Raw genomic sequence first — 16720 nt, forward strand, 5'->3', positions numbered from 1 at the left:
TCTTAGTCCATTCATTCGTTCATTTTAGATTTGTTGAGCACCTACTCTATGCCAGGCCTTTCTCAGACCCTGGGGATAAGGAGGGGAATAGGACATGCCTCCCCTTCCCAGTAGTCTGCATTCTGGCTGGCATGCTACATTTTGCTGGACATCCTAGGGTGTGAGTGTGCGAGTGTGACACTTCAAATTGTCTTTGGCAGTTGAGGAGATCACACGTGGTGAGTTTAACAAGCACATGTCATGCAGTACCTGCCTTAGTTTCTGGGATTTAGAGCAAATAACCATTTCTGGAAAATGGTTTGTCCTTAGGAGGTAGCTCTACTCTCCTGGAGACACCCCAGAATGGGTTTGCTGATGTGTGGGTGAGAATAAGAATCACCATCATCAAGACAAGATACAGGAGCTCATGCAGGCAGAGGGCTTAACATTGCCCCTGTCTCAGAGGAGCAATCTGAGGTCCTGGATTCCCTACCAGCTGCAGGGAACCTCACCACCACAGCCACCTCTTACTCTCCCAGGGGAGCCCACAAGTCTACTTTTACTGGAACTTGGAACTAAGGGTTGCCAAGGTGAATGTCTACCTCAAGGTCTCATAGCACATATGTGGCCCAGTGGCCATGGCTCCATGGAGCCCAGTTGAACAAGCCTGTCCCAACCAGAATTGATTCCTGTACCAGCATGTCGCCTGTTTCTGAGCCTAGGCCTCATGGCGACAGTCAAGGGTGGTCAGGGTTAGGAGCGTGAGTTTGCAGCCAGACTGACATGGGCCAAGTCCTGGCTTCACCACTTATTGTGTGAGCCAGGCCTTGTCACCTCCCTGAACCTCAGTTTCTTCATCTGTAGACTGGGATTTATGTGAGCTGAAGGGCTGTAGGAATGATTGGTTAAAAGGAAGACCGAGGAAGTGCTTGAGCACAGGCTGAGAGTGAGAGCCATGCTCAGAGCAGCTGTTCAGCAGGGTCCTCTCAGCCTCCCAGGAGAGGCTGCTGGGCCGTTTTATAATCCACCCCTGAAGCTGACATCTCCAGGCCTGAGCGCACGGTGTTCCAAAGCGCTCCCTCTGTGTCTGTTCGTGTTGATACATACTTGTCGTGGGCGATGTTCCCACTCTCAGACATTTGGTGGAATCATGAACACCCATTCCCACCCCGCTTGATGCATTTTCATGTTTCTTCCCTAACAGGCCTGGTTGTGTCGGCTTTGGGGTCCCACCATCTTGGAACCTGTGCTTCTGGTTTGCCTGGGAATGCAAGGTGTTTGGAGACTGCCCAGGTAAGCGGCCTGGGTGCTGGCATGACCCTTGTGGCTGGAAAAAAAAAAAAAAAAAAAAGAAAAATCAAGGTCAATGGCAAGAGTGAGGTCAGAGGCCTGTCCCCACCTTGTGCCCATTGACTTCCCTTTGCAGCCTCCTGTGCCAGTGAGGCTCCCATACTCTGGAGTGCTGAGTCTTATCCTTCTACTTCTAACCACATGCTCACTGTGAGCCTCTCCGAGCTTCAGTGTTTATGAAATGGGAACAATAAAAATCTCCACCCAGACATTAAATGATAGAATGGCACAAGGCATGAAAACAGCTGTGCCCTGTGCTGGGCTCATGGTAGGAACTTGGGGAGAGTTGTAAGGTCTTGATGTCAGGAAATATGTGCCAGCTTCCAATTCTATGGTCTATGTCATCCCACTTAAACAATCACAATAAGGCTTAGGGAGGGGAGTGCACAGCCAAGTGGAGCCGAAGCAATTTGCTTTATCTGCCAGTGTCCTCTTTCTGCCTCACCCGCCTAAGCCCAGGTTCGAGGCTGCTGGGACCAGCGGAGGGCATGCGGCATGCTGAAGATGGGTCTGTGGGTCTGACCAGAGACTTGGACTTCGGCTGGATAATCTGAGGCCTCGTGTCAGCCAACCACAGCCCTGGGTTTTACCAGTGGCTTCCTTTGGACCCTCCCTCTGGAAATGCACGTTGATTCCCAATGGCTGGAAGCATCAAGCATGTGCGGCCCCCAAACCTCAAAGGGGGTTTGGCAGCTGTGGCTTTTCTGGCAACAGAAGCTGTTGATTTATTTTCCAAGCCAAGTGGCTAGTTGAGTATGCCAACTACAACCTGCTATTAGAAGTTCCTTGCTGTGGTCTGTGTGAAGGCCCCAGGGGAAGGGCCCCACATGCGGCCATGTCCCAGGGTCTGTTCTTTCCTCCATCTGAACTCTCCCAGCCCCTTGTCCATCCCCTTGATCAGTATGGGGCTGGGGCAGGAAATACCTCAGGGGCTTCCATGCGAGTCTCTCTTACTCGTTGGACTGTGCAGACTCAGGAATATGCATTTCTGTTGATGTCATAGACTTGGAACAGAGGTGGTGATCTGGGGTCCGCGGATGGCTGTAGGCATTTGTGTCAGTCAGGTTAGGCTGGGTTATGCTGCAGTAATAAATAATTCCAATATCTTGATGGCTGAATCCAACATGGACTTACATCTTATGCATATTACATTCCAGCAAATATCAACTGGGGGCTTGGCTGTGTTGCCTTGGGCTTGTTGTTGCTCAGGGACTCAGGCCAACAGAGCAACCATCACCTGGAATGTCATCTATTGCCATTACAGGGTAAGTTGCACACTGGCTCATAAAGGTTCTACCAGAGAGTGACACACATTACTTCTGCTTACATTTCATTGGCCAAAGCCAGTTACATGGTCCTCCTAACTTCAAGGCACCAGAAAAACATCTATTATGTTCTCACAGAAGAGCTCAGAATATTGGTACACGGTGTGCTCATGACTGCTACACCATTGATATGACTTGGCTCTGTGTCCCCACCCAAATCTCATCTTGAATTGTACTCCCATAATTCCCATGTGTTGTGGGAGGGGCCCGATGGAAGATAATTTGAATCATGGGGGCAGTTTCCTCCATACTGTTCTCACGGTAGTGAATAAGTCTCATGAGATCTGATGGTTTTATCAGGGATTTCTGCTTTGGCATCTTCCTCATTTTCTCTTGCCACCACCATGTGAGAAGTACCTTTCACCTCCTGCCATGATTCTGAGGCCTCCCCAGCCATTGGAACTGTAAGTCCAATTAAACCTCTTTTTCTTCCCAGTCTCAGATATGTCTTTATCAGCAGTGTGAAAACAGACTAATACAACCATCTTGCTGGATCTCAGTTTACAACTTTAGGGGAGTTGTCTTTTCTTTCTAAGTCTCAATGCACCGACAGGTAAAGGAGGGAACACAACGTTTATTCAATAGGTTAAGGTAAAGGTTGGGATAATATAATTAAGAAATACTAAACACAGTGCTCATTTCCTTGTAGGTCATCTGTAAATTAATGAACGAATACTGGGCATAGAGTGATGAGAAAAAAATATCCCAGGACTTGGTTCCAGCTTTCCTGGGACTTATAGTATAATGGGAGGATAATACGTCACATACATAGAGGGGAAAATGACCTTGACAGGTACTTTAAAGGGGGAATGAGGTACATCGATTGCGGAAACAGCTCTACCTGCCTACCCTTTCCTCCCTTTCCTGTACCTAAGCCCTTTGCTAAGTGACATTGCAATTCCTCCCATTACGAGGTGGCTGCTATTTATCTACCCTTTGAATACAGGATGATCTGTGACTTGCTTTGGCCAATAGATTGCAGAGAAAGTTATGCTGTGCCAGTTCTGATTCTAGGCCTCCAGAGGCCTTGCAGGCTACTGCACCCCGTGAGGATGGGGCCAGGCAAGCCTGCTGCAGAAAAGAGATCACAGAGAGTACAGAAGAGCCACATCAGCTGAAGTGTCATAGGCCAGCCAACCCCCAAGCCAACTCAGCAGTGAACTGTTCATGCAAGAGCCAGTCCAGCTGAGATCAGCTAAGCCTGGCCCAGATGGACAGAACTGCTCAGTCATCTACAGACAAACAGAAATCATACATGGTTGTTGTGTTAAGTTTCAGGGTGGTTTTGTTACGCAGCCTTATTATGGCAATATATGTCAAATGCAGAGAGACCCATGCTGTTATGAGAATGTATAATCAGAGAATTTGACTCATCATGGAGGCCAGGTGGGGCGTCCCTGAAAAAATCAAGACTGAGCTAAGCCCTGGTGGAAGAGTAGATCAGGTGTTAACTAGGTGAAAGATAGGCAAGCACCTTCCAGCAGAGAGGATGGTGTGGGTGCAAATGCCCCGAGTGGGAGGTGCATAGCCCATTCAGATGCTGAAAGGGGCCAGTGTGATGGGCGGCCACAGCAAGAATGTTGGTTCCCCATCCCAGGCCCCCATAAATAAACCTTTTCGTTTCCAGAACGTCCCACTTTGCATGAGCAATATTAATGCTGCACATTCTTTACTGTGGCCAGGGACCATGTGTGCATAAGATGGGCCTTGAGGGCTTCTTCTTTCCTGGGTGCCTGGGGAAATCAGCAGGCGATCCTAGGTGTCAGAACTGAAAGGGCTCTTAGAGGCTGTCCGGTACAACCCATCCTTTAACAATTGGGAAATGGAGCCTGGTGAGGGACTGTGACTGGCCTAAAGTGTTCTAGGGAGGACCAGGTATGTGTGAAACTGAAACTACTCACTGCTTTTCTTCAAATCTAAGTCCCTGTATGACCAGGGTGAGTCTACAGGGCCCAGATGACTCAATGAAGAGTTTCAAAGAAACATCCACAGCAGTTGCAGATGAAACCATTATAGAGGGGAGGGATAGTTCTGTTTAAATATCTACCATATGTCAAGTGCTATGGGAGGAGCCTCATAAAAGATCTTTTTATTTAATTCTTTTTGCAACTCTATGGGGTAGGTGGTTTTTATTTTTATTTTATTTTATTCATTTGATGCACAGGGGAACTCAAATCCAGAGAGATGAAAATCTAAGTTTCTACAGCTAACAAGTCAGAAGGATTTCCCTGACTTCAAAGTCCATCTTTTCTTCACTCCAACATGCTGCCTTATAAACCTAATTCTTTTCTGATGGAATTGTTTGATTTTTTTGTTGACTGTGGGGGATATTAGATGTAGCAGATATTTATTATTTTTTGGTTAGTCAGCACTCAACCCTGATCTCTCCTTGGGAGCAATTTGCCATTGCAAGCCCTCCTGGGTGAGAGCTATTCCCACAAACTCTTTTCCCCCATTGGGCTCTGCCTAAGCAATGGGGCAACCAGGAAGAAGACAGCAGTTACACAAAACATTCTGAAATTCATTCCAGTTGGTTTCTGTGATCCCATATCTAGGAAATGTACACAATTCACTGAGCAACATAGCTCGCCTAGGCCCTTGTACTTGGTGGAAGTCAGCCTTTGTATTTCTCTTGAAGTGGTTTAATTCTTAGTGGATGAACGACCAGTGTATAATTGGGAGTAGGTGGCAGAGTGTTTCTATCTAAAGAAGCCCAAACTGTTGTGAGATCTTCAGTTTCTAGGGTCAGATCAATGCAGCTTGACTCAGCTCAGTGGAGCCCAACACAGTTTAGCACAATTAAATTCAGCTCAGTGGACCTCAGCTCATGTTACCTTAGCTGGGCTCAGCTCAACTCAGCTCAGAGCTCAGATCAGTTCAGCTTAGCTCAACATGCTGTCTTTACCACCACCCAGTTTGGCTCAATTCAACACAGCCCAGCGGTACTCAGCTTACTCAGTTCAACCCTACTCAACCTAATGGAGCTCAATTGGCAACAGCTTTGTTCAGTCAATCACAGAGGCATTTATTGAGCACCAGAGTTGGACACTCTGAAGGCTGTTTCATCGAGGAACTCATAATTTAGTCACTGACATAGTTTGAATATAAGGAAGAGTGTTAATAGTAATCCATAAGCGAAGACTATGAAAGCTGGATGGAAGAGACATCTACTCATCACTGAAGATGTTGAGAAAGCTTCTTGAAAGTCACGTTATTTCAGGTAAAATTTAATTTTGACTAACGATGAAGAGCTAGGGCAAGAAGGCAGTGCAGAAAGAGGAAATATCTTGGTATTAGGTTGGGGCAAAAGTAATTGTTTTTGCCCATTACTTTCAATGGCAAAAACTGCTGCAATTACTTTTACATCAACCCAGTTAATGCCTGGAATGGGTAGAGTAAGTGGAATGACTGGGGAGTGGGCATAGAGTGTCATAGGAGATAACACTCAAAGTCAGGGAGGGGTGAGATTTAAGGCAGCTTTGGGTGGCATGCTCAGGAGTTTGGACTTTTTCTGTCAGAACAGTAATCTACTAGGTAATTTCATTTTATTCTTACAAAAATCCTGGGAATCATTTAGGTTAGGGATGGTAATTCCCATTTTACAGATGAAGAAATGGAGGCTTAGAGAAGAAGTTAATGCCTGTCCAGGTAGAGGATAGTTGAGTTGGAAATTAAACCAGTTGGAGAGAGCAGTATCCTTTTTGTTTTTATATCCTTGGGCCCACAGCTGGTATTCAAGAGCTGGAGTAGGGTGTGATTCAAGCTATATTTTCATACTGCAAATTTCCAGAGAGCAGAGGAGGGATAGGAAGTGGTTTACACAGGAATTTAGTTAGAAGAGAATGAGAAGAGAATGAGTATCTGGCAAAAGGTAGATGCCTCAGGGATTATGGAGGGGAAGTGCTTGCTAAACACGTCTTCGAGTTCTCACAAAGTATCATGCAGTATCTAGAGCACATTTAATTGAGTTTGAAGATCATGGTCTCAGTTTTCCAATCCTCTTACCCTTCTAGAACCTGAAGTTCTCATCTGGAGAAATGAAGTTTATAATACAACTCCCCTAATGATTGTTAAAGTGTAATTGAGAGGCAAGTGATTAAAAAATAAAAAGCTTTCAAACCTAAGAAAAATATAGAGTATTGTAACAAATACCTATGTACCCACTACATAGAATAAATAAATACTAATGTTTCACTAAATTGGCTTTGACTTTTTGTTTGCTTTGAAAATAAAATCTTTGACAGATTGATGTGGTATTTGTATCCCTCTCCAAATCTATTCTCCTCATGCTTTGTTTACTAAGGTACTGTTCTCTCAAATTGTATGTGCCCCTTTCAGTAATTTTACTAAACATGAACATAACTATAAACAACAAATAGTATTGTATGTGTGTTTTAAACCTGTATGTACATGACATCATACCGTATCATTCTTCAACTTGGATATTCTAATAGATGATTTTAATCCATTTACATTTATTGTGATCCTAGGACTTATTTTTTGTTTTCTAAATATATACTTTTTGTTTATTACTTTTTATTGTCCCTTTATTTGCCATCTGTTGCAAAGGGCAGCAAACTGTGGACTGTAGGCCAAATCCAGACAGCTATCTATTTTTGTAAATAACATTTTATTGAGACATTGCCATACTCATTTCTTTACATTTTGTCTATGGTTGCATTTGCACAACAGTGGTGAAGTTGAGTACTTTTCACAGAGACTGTATGGCTGCCAAAGATGAAAATATTTACTATCTGGCCCTCTATGGAGAATGGTTGACAATTCCTGTCTACAGTGTTGATTTTATTTTTTGTAACTATTTGTTTGGAAGTAATGCATTCTACATGTTTTTTTTTTTTTTTTTTTTTTTTTTTTTTTTTTTTTTTTTTTTTTTACCAGTTGCCCTCCCACCCCAAGCATTAAGGTGAATATTAACAAAAATCTACAGCTATCTCTACCTTCTTCCCTAACAATTTATCTCATAGCTCTTTAATTCTGAACTCTCCCTCCATTTAAAAAATATTATTGATGTTTAATATTTTAGCTCTACCTTATTTTAACCCTTACATTAGTCATCCTTTTTTCTTTCTTTCTTGTTGTTTTTTTTTTTTTTTTGCAGTTAATACTTATTTAGCCTTATAACACATTTACCAATTTATGGTCTCACATTGCTTCTTGTAGTCACATCCTTCTTTCTGGTTTTTAAACAATTTGTAAAATACTTAATCACCAAAGATTATACGGTATGTAAAAAGTTTTTCTCTTTGTTCTTTGTGTTTGATAGTTTCACTATATTTTATATTACTTGAGTCAATATAAGGCCTCAAGTTTTTCTTCAATTCTGAAAAATTGTCAGTTCTTAGCTCTTCAAATATCTCTCCCACATTATTTCTTGTTTTCCTCTCTGCAACTCATATTAGACATAGTAGATAGAACTGTATGAAATTGATGAGAGCCGACAATTTTTGACCTATAAAAACAGTTTCAGTTAATATATTGAAGCTACTTTTCATATATGATTTGATATACATACACATTATGTAATAATTATCATAATCAAATTAGTTAACATATCCATCAACACCCATGCTACACATTAGATCCCCAGAACTTGTTCATTTTATAACTTAACGTTGTACCCTTTGACCAACATCTCCCTATTTCCCTCATTTCCCAGACCCTGGTAAACACTGTTCTACTCTGTGGTTCTATGAGTTCAACTTTTTTAGATCCTGCACATACATGAGATCAAACAGTATTTGTCTTTCAGTGTCTGGCCTGTTTCATGTAGCATAATGTCCTTCAGTTTTATCCATGTTGTTGCAAATGGCAGGATTTCCTTCTTTTTAATGGCTGAATAATATTCCATTGTATATATATCATATTTTCTTTATTCGTTTATCTGTTATGACATAGAAACTTAGGTTGTTTCTGTATCATGGCTGTTGTGAATAATGCCACAATAAACATGAGGGTGCAGATATCTCTTTGAGATACTCCTCTGGGTACATACCCAGAGGTAGAGTTGCTAGAGCGTATGGTAGTTCTATTCTGAGTTTCTTGAAGAACCTCCATCCTGTTTTCCATGGTGGCTGTACCCATTTAAATTCCCACCAACAGTGTGCAAGTGTTCCTTTTTCTCAATACTCTCACCAACACTTGTCTTGTCTTTTTGATAATAGCCATTTTAACAGGTGTCGGGGGATATTTCATTGTGGTTTTGAGCTTAATTTCTCTGATACCTGGTGACGTTGAACACCTCTTTCTGACTTTGGTTCCTTTCTTTTTATAGTACTTCTATTTAGTGCAAATCTGTGGCTGATAAATTGTATGCCTGAAAACGTTTTTTTCGGTTCTCTCTCTGGAATAGTGGGCTGCTAGTACCTTCCGTAAGCCTTTCACAGATTGTACCACTGCCTTTATACTTGCAGGGTGCTGACAAGAGGTCTGCTGGTTTTTTTCACTCCTTCCTGTCTTTTCTGTCTGGTGACTTTTAAGTTTTTCTCTTTGTTCTTGACATTTGATAGTTTTACTATATTTTATATTACTCAAGTCAATATGAGGCATCATTTTTTTTTTTTTTACCAATTCTGAAAAATTGTCAGTTCTCAGCTCTTCAATTATCTCTCCCACATTCTTTCTTGTTTTCTTCTCTGCAACTCACATTAGATGTAGTAGATACAACTGTATGACACTGCTGAAAGTCAACCATTTTCGACCTATATAGTTTTACTTAATATATTGGTGCTTCTCTTTTTGTCATGCAGAACTCAAATTATTCTCTCATATTTTCTGGTTATTTATCTCTCTTTTTCCTGTATCCTGTGTGATTTCCAAATGTCTGCTTTAGAGTTCAATATTTTTGCTTCTATGTGTCTAGTCTTCTGTTTAACCTGCCTTTTGAACTTTTCTATTTTAATTATTATACTGCTAATTTCTAGAATCTCCTTTTAGTTCTCTTCAGATACGCCTTTTCTTTCACATACTATTTTGTTCTTGTATGTATTTCTTCATTTGTATTTCTTCCTGTCTCTCTTCAAAGATTTTAAATGTGCTTATTTTAGAGATTTTGTCCCCAAATTTTCTTTTATTTCTTGTTCTTAAAGTGAACTTCTCTCCTTTGCTATGTCTTTTGATGGTACTGTACCTTAGGGTTTTTTTTTTTTTTTGCTTGTGTGGATTATAATTTTTTATCGTGAGCTCATCTTCAGTGGGGGTAGCTTTCTCTAGAGCTTGGTTTTCTAGTTTTAGAGGTATCGCTTCTGAGTAGTTTTACATTTGCCTCTGCTAGGATCCTATGTGTTTTGTCAGTTCTGGACCAATTTTAGAGTAATGTTTTAGCTTAGCTTATAGTTTCATGGGTGAGCAATGCTTTCTGGTCCCTGGTTTTATGCAGAGGCTCAGAGACATATCTCTGCCTCAGTTCAGCCTGAAATCTCATTTCCTCTCCTAGTCTCCGGTTCCAATAATCTAGTCCAATATCCTGTGAAGGGTTCATTTTCAGCTTTCATCAGTTACTCCAGTTTGAGTTTTATCTTCACTTTGAGCTCCTGGAGATTTTTCTTTCCTTGCTTTTAAGCTTGGCTTTGTATTTGAAGAGTTTTTTGTTATATTGTATCCAATATTTTTATTTGTTTGGGCTGGAGATGGGTGAAGTGGACAGTCTTTCTGTGCCAGCTCAGTCCACCATATGGACTGGGCATTTGAACATCCACGTTATTATTATGGATATCTTTATTATGATAGAAGCCTCATAAGTCACCAGAAATAAGACAATTGCTATAAAACCACTCTGTAAACTGTAAAGTTCTCTATCAATAGATGGTATGAGGTGCTCAATATCCATTCCTAAAGAAGGAATTTAGGAATACCATCTATTTATTGGACTGAGTGAGAGAGCTGCCTGTATTTGCCATCTCAGCTTTCTCATGTATCTGTGTCATCCATGTGACCTCCACTGGCCAAACAAATGGTCATCGGTCCTCTTTGTTCCTGTGGCTTAGCTGACTGTTTGATCCTTTTCGGAACTCTTTCTTTTCAATGCTTCTGGGACATCATACTCTCTTATTCTCTCCAACTCCTTACTGGCCGCTGTATCCACACTCCTTTATCCAACTTCTAAAATTTGGGTGTTCCTGGGTTTTCTTTCCTTCTCTGGCTGCCATCCATCCATGGCCCCATCTCCAAGCTGTATCCTGAAGTTAATATGCTTCTCTCCAACTCCATTGTTCCCACAGCAGCCCATTATCTTTTGTCTGGACTGAGAAAGTCTCTTAACTGATCTGTGTTTTTCTATTATACTTATTTTGCTATTATCCTTTCCCCATCTAGCAAGCAGAATCAGAATGCAAGTTAGACCCTGGAATTCTATAGCTGCAAACCCATCAATGACTTTCTGTTGGGCCTAGATTAAAGCCCAATGCAGCCCCTCATCATGATTTTTAAGGCCTCACCTGATATACCCCTGCATCTCTCTGTAGCTTTACCTCTTCCACCTCCTGGTGCTTTCATATGCCCTGGCCTGGACCTCTCACTTCCACTCCAGGGCCTTTGCACTTGTAATCCTCCTGTCTGGATCACTTTTCACCCAGTCACTTTTCCATGTCTACTTCTTTCATTTCATTCAGCCTCAGTTTGAATGGCAGCTCCTCAGGGAGGCCTTTCCTAATTCCAGGTGCTGAAGTAGCACAACTCCTCCCTGCAGTCACTGCTTTGCTCTTCAAGACATTGTTATCTAATATAATCTCATTTATTTCTTAACTTGCTCATGGCCTGCTCCCCCAGCAGGAAGAACGTGAGCTCTACTAGGACAAGGGCTGGGTCTGCCTTGTTCACTGTTGATTTCTAGCATTGAGAACCATGCCTGGTCCTTTGTCAGTTCTTAATTTCTTTTTCTCCAAAGATGTGAATTGACTTTATGCTTTATGTGTGTTATCTCTTGCAAGTCTCTCAACCACCCTACAAAGTAGAAATTCCTGTGCCCATTATAGAGATGAGGAAAGTGAGACTCAGAGAAGCATGATCTCCAAGGTCTTAGAGCCAGGAAGAGACAGAGCCAGGCCTCAGGTTTTCCCGGCTGGATCCAATGTCCCTGCTCATTCTCTTGTATCAAATTGCTTCTTCTGAGCAGATTTGGGGTTTGGGTGCAGAGGTCAAGACACAAACAGTTGTTGAGTCGGGATGTCTCTTTTGTTTGAGAACAAAACCTTTTCTTTAAGCCAATGAGAAGAATATTCAAGTCCCCAACGTCCCGCACCGGATGACACGCTTCCTTGAAAATGCCCACACAATGGTCGGCATTTTGCACAGGCATTTTTTTAATCAACTCTGTTTTGGAGTCTTTCGAACCATAAAAAGATCAGTGTGAAACCACAGAACTTCTATGTTTCTTGCACTCTTAAAACTAAAGAAAAATAAGGTTTTAGGGGGGAGGTGGTGGCTGGATTATTTGAACCATATTTTGCAAACGCTAGCTTCTCTCGCACTCTGAGGCAGCTGGTGCCAAGTTGCAACTCGCCACAAATTTTTATGGGCCGAGTTATTAACCTTTGCAAATAGCTGCCTGCAGTGGAATTACTGACAGGGCCCAGATCCCTGGGCAGGAGTAGGGATCACTGCAGGGCCTACTGAATGCAGAGATTTCCACCCTGGCTCTGGAGATGTCATCTGTCCTTTGACTGCACATGCTCACTTGTGCCACAGATAATTTCCTTGTTCTCTCATTCACTTGGAAATTTTGGGAATTGGCACTAGCAGTACATTGGCCCATAAGTTAGCTCCGAATGAGGGGAGTATGCATCTTGATTACCTGCATTGTCTGGAAATAGCGTGGAGTCAGGCAAAGGATTTCTGGTCTGATGGACTAGAGTCCTGGCTTCAGTGACCAACTCACAACTCACAAGCATTAGCTGTGTGGGCCAGTGCTTTATCTGGGGCCCATCCTCGGTTCCCTCATCTGTAGAATGGGCCTTCTAATCTTGCCTTTTAGGCTGGGCATGAGGATGAAATGAGATAGGGTGTGGGAGACAGCATGAACTGCAGAGTTGGTGAGACCCAAGACTGGATCCCAACACCAGCTCCTACCAGCCATGAGATCCGAGACTAAACTTCTCTTAGTCTCTGTTTTCCCATCTTCCTCACTGGGTTATGCAGAGGCTTACATGAGATAATGCACATAAAAGTTCTGACACCAAGCCTGGCTCCTTGATCTCGATAAATAGAGATCATTTTTATCTTGTTCCTGATAACCAGCTCCAGTAATGAATGGTACTGGGCATGTCCTGGAGGATAATCGGCAGTATTTTGAATGTGTTCTTAGGCCATCTGGCCAACTTTTAAAGTTTTCTGGGTTGGTAATCATGATGAGGTTGGTGTGTATCTGTGTGTGTTTTACTTAAACTCTGAGAGATTGGGAAAAGAAAGAAAAAGAAAACCGTTTGTTCCGTGGAGAACGTGTTTCAAAGAAAAAGTCATCAGCCAAGAATATTCAGACCCTTTTGTTGTGTGTCGAAGAGATGATTATTTTGTAGGCTCTGGGGCACTTAAACTCTGTCCAGAAATTCCTTTGGTAAATAATAATAATAAAAAATATCCTTTGGAAATAATAGAGGGGATTTAGCAAATGCCTTTCTTTCAGGAATCTCAAAGGCGTTCATGTAATTTCAGGGCTTTAGTGATTTTCTTAAAAGGGTTTGACTTTCTTTTCTGCATCAGCCGGAGGCACGTTCACAGGAACTGTAGAACTCTAGAGCTGGCATGGATCCTAGGGGTGATTTTGACCAGCCTGTCTGCTATAGCAATAGGGGAAACCAAGGCACAGGTAAGTGATGACACAGCTGTGATACCAGGGCTCAAATGCAGGACTCCTGATAACTACCTAGCACTCTTTCTGACTCTGCAGGCTTCCTGACTTCTGTGAGTTCCACATTCTCCAAAACGCATCTGAAGGCTGACACTAGATTGACATCTGCCATGTGTTTGCTCGCTGCATTGCTGAGATTTCACCTGTGTAAGTTTAACAGAAGCAGCCGGTGAACAATGAAAGTGTGGACTTCCCCTTGGGGCTCCTGTGCTGGGGCTGTGAGTGTCCAGCCAAGCAGAGGACCACTTCTGGTTCCGGAGTCAGACTGGCTGCTCATTTGCTAGCTGTGTGGCCATAGGCAATTCACCCAGCATGCCGGATCTCTTTGCTTTACCTTTTTTTTGGAGACAGAGTCTCACTCTGTCACCCAGTGGCACAATCTTGGCTCACTGCAACCTGCAACCTCTGCCTCATGGGTTCAAGTGATTCTCCTGCCTCAGCCTCCCAAGTAGCTGGAATTACAGGCACGCATTACCACCACACCTGACCCATTTTTGTATTTTTAGCAGAGACGGGATTTCACCATGTTGGCCAGACTGGTCTCAAACTCTTGACCTCAGGTGATCTGCCTGCCTTGGCCTCCCAAAGTGCTGGGATTAAAAACGTGAGCCACGGTGCCTGCCCTGCCTTACCTTTAGTGGCAATAACTAGTTACTTGGGTAGGTTTTTTGGATAGACTTAAAAACCCACACACTGTGGTGCTCCATCCCTAAAGCATGTGTCATGATCAGCACATGTCAAGTCTGTCTCTCCAGTTCGGAAATGTCTGTCGACAGACCATCTTCCTTTTGACTCATTCTCCATTGAGCCTGTTCATTCATTCATTCAGCAAACATCTTCTGAGCCCCACTGTGTGCTAGGTGTTGGGCGGACTTGGTAGCCACGACGAAACACGAATCCCGACATTATAGACCTCACTAAGGAAAAACAGAACAACAAATCATGGCTGCCACCACCACAAAAATGTGTAACTGTCTGGGTGACATAGGTTATGCTGCTGTAAGAAATATCTCCCACAGTTCGTGGCTTAAACACAACATAAGCTTAGTTTTTGCTTTTTTTTCTTTTACTTAAAGTTCTGGGATACATGTACAGAATGTGCAGGTTTGTTACATAGGTATACGTGTGCCATGGTGGTTTGCTGCAACTATTGACCTGTCCTCTAAGTTCCTTCCCCTCACCCCCACCCCCGAACTGGCCCTGGTGTGTGTTGTTCCCCTCCATTTATCTGTCTTCTCATTGTTCGACTGCCACTTATAAGTGTGAACATGCGGTGTTTGATTTTCTGTTCCTGTGTTAGTTTGCTGAGGATAATGGCTTCCAGCTTCATCCATGTCCCTGCAAAGGACATGATCTCATTGCTTTTTATGGCTGCATAGTATTCCCTGGTGTATATGTGCCACATTTTCTTTATCCAGTCTGTCATTGATGGGCATATGGATTGGTTCTATGTCTTTGCTGTTGTGAATAGTGCTGCAATAAACATATGTGTGCATGTGTCTTTACAGTGGAATGATTTATATTCCTTTGGGTATAAATCCAGTAGTGGGATTGTAGGGTCAAATGATATTTCTTGTTCCAGATTTTTGAGGAATCACCATACTGTCTTCCACAATGGTTGAACTAATTTACATTCCCACCAACAGTGTAAAAGCGTTCCTATTTCTCCACAGTCTCGCCAGCATCTATTGTTTCTTGATTTTTTAATAATTGCCTCCTGACTGGCATGAGATGGTATCTCACTGTCGTTTTGATTTGCATTTCTCTAATGACCAGTGATGTTGAGCTTTTATTCATGTGTTTGTTGACTGCATGAATGTCTTCTTTTGAGAAGTGTCTGTTCGTATTCTTTGCCCACTCTTTGATGTGGTTGTTTGTTTTTATAATTTTTGCTTTTGCTGCAGGTCTGACACTGGTCAGCAAGAGGACTCTGTTTGCCATAGATACTCAGAAATCCCGGCTAGGTAGAATCACCTCAACTTGGGCCTTTATCATCACTGAGGCAGCAAAAACGAAATGTGAGAATTGCACATGAGTACCTGGTGTGGAGAGCTTCCACCCAGAAGTGACACACTTTACTTCCGCTCAGATTTCACTGGTCCAGGAAAGCTACACGGTCACAATTAGTTCAAAGGAGGTGCGGACATGCAATCCTACTAGGTACCTGGAAGGAGAACTGGCATATCTGTAAGCCTCAGTTTCCCCTTGTGTAAAAACAGGGGCGGGGGGTGGGCGGTGCCAGCTGGCCTTTGCTTTCTGGTTGTGGCATCCAAGGTCTGAGCTCTGTGCATGCAGAGGCAGCATCAGGTCTTGTCTCTTCAGGGCGGGAACAGAGCTCACTTCTGTTCACCTGCAGGGAGTTGGCGGAGAAGTGGGTGCAGTCAGGGTGTAGAACTAATTTGGGTTTCTGATTCCCAGAGAGATGCCTTTATTTTGGGCCTTCTTTCCCTTCTGCTCTGAAATTCTGGCAGAAGTGTTTTCAAGGTTATGGTTATTACATCAATTATTTTTCTAATTTCTTTTTTGAGTGAAATCCATTTTTGCAGAGTGAAGAAAGAGCGGTGTGAAAGGGGTTTAACAAGTGATGGGAAGTCATAATTTTGGCAGGAGAAATCGTGACACTTTCAAAATGAGTAATTACGGATGGGGTGTGCTTGAAACCAACTTTCACAGCAAATTCCCCTGCTGTTTCCAATTGGTTTTGCTGGTTAGTTTTAATTCTTGCCTTGGCTTTTTCCACTGCTGCTGGAAATCCTTCTCCCATGGCTGTCGGCCCCTCCAGAAGTGGCCACATTTCTCATGCCAGGGAACTCATGGGGGGCGTTTTGATATATGAACTTGGAGATCTGTCTTTTATGCAAATCCCAGGCCACTACCTGGGGGGGTGCCAGGGACCTCCTTGGAGGTTTTATGACTGAACTAAATTCCAAATGACAGAAACTTAACCCCGTCAATTTGGGGTCACCTCCCTCCCTGGAGATGAGCCTGCATGCTAAGGGGCTGATAGCAGGGCTAGGCATGTCCACCCGTAGCCATCATCTGTCCATGTTGGCGCTGCTGAGACCTCCTTTTCTCTCACCTGGTTTGACCATGTTCCTTGCCTTCCAAGAGAAATCCTCTCCCAGTCACTTTCGGGCCAGCAGAGAGGCCCGGGAGCACCTGAGAGCTGTTGGTGGCTTCCCCAGGCCCTCCTGCAGCCGCAGCC

At 43.1% G+C, this 16720-nt stretch overlaps 1 long non-coding RNA gene across 6 annotated transcripts in view; it reads left to right on the forward strand.

Moving 5' to 3' along the window:
- The window catches only part of LOC105467438 (uncharacterized), a 42182-nt gene extending 35369 nt beyond the window's left edge, over positions 1–6813 (forward strand). For 3 of the 6 annotated variants that reach the window (XR_011625561.1, XR_978882.2, XR_011625557.1), the window contains 2 exons: positions 1184–1272; positions 2487–5965. This is a non-coding gene — a long non-coding RNA (uncharacterized lncRNA). Of the gene's footprint in view, positions 1–1183; positions 1273–2486; positions 5966–6667 lie in introns of those variants that run through there. The other 3 variants (XR_011625559.1, XR_011625560.1, XR_011625558.1) reach the window with 3 other exon arrangements.
- Positions 6814–16720: the final 9907 nt, after the last annotated feature.

Source organism: Macaca nemestrina, chromosome 7, assembly GCF_043159975.1.
Source record: "Macaca nemestrina isolate mMacNem1 chromosome 7, mMacNem.hap1, whole genome shotgun sequence".
NCBI lineage: Eukaryota > Metazoa > Chordata > Mammalia > Primates > Cercopithecidae > Macaca > Macaca nemestrina.